Below are 542 nucleotides of genomic sequence, written 5' to 3'. Positions count from 1 at the left end.
TCTCAGGGTGTGTAATTAATGCTCCCGAGGAAACGGGTTTTTGGAGTCCATGTGGTGAGACTCGGATCTTGCGGGGAGGTTGCTGTGGGAGGGAGAAGTGACAGGTGGTTTGCGTGGATGTGAGTGAGCAGTGTGAAGGAGCAGCCTCCCGGGAGAAGCCGTGCGTGGATTCGGGTGAAACACCCGGCAAGCCGAGGCACTGCTGGGTCCCCTTGGGATTTTCAGTCCTGCTGGGGTGGCTTTGCTCCCAGTTTGAAACACAAACAAGCCCAGAGAGCCCTGCCCGTGCACGGCTGGCCGGTGGTTCCGAGCGGAGCGATGGGAGCGCGAGGGAGAGTCGTCGGTGTGAAGTCTGTGCCAGGCCACCTGTTAGAGCCCGTTTGGAGCCTGCCAGAGGATATCCTGTGCCCACCAGGTGTGGGGCTGGCTCTGCCTCCCTCCTGTCAGCATCACGTCTCGTGCTCCCCTCGGAATCTTGGCTGCCTTCTCGTGATGCTCCGTTCAGGTGAAACGTGGAGAGTATCCAGGGGTTGAGGACAAGC

Source organism: Acanthisitta chloris, unplaced genomic scaffold, assembly GCF_000695815.1.
Source record: "Acanthisitta chloris isolate BGI_N310 unplaced genomic scaffold, ASM69581v1 scaffold30609, whole genome shotgun sequence".
In the NCBI taxonomy this organism is placed as follows: Eukaryota; Metazoa; Chordata; class Aves; order Passeriformes; family Acanthisittidae; genus Acanthisitta; species Acanthisitta chloris.
This window is presented reverse-complemented; position numbering follows the sequence as displayed.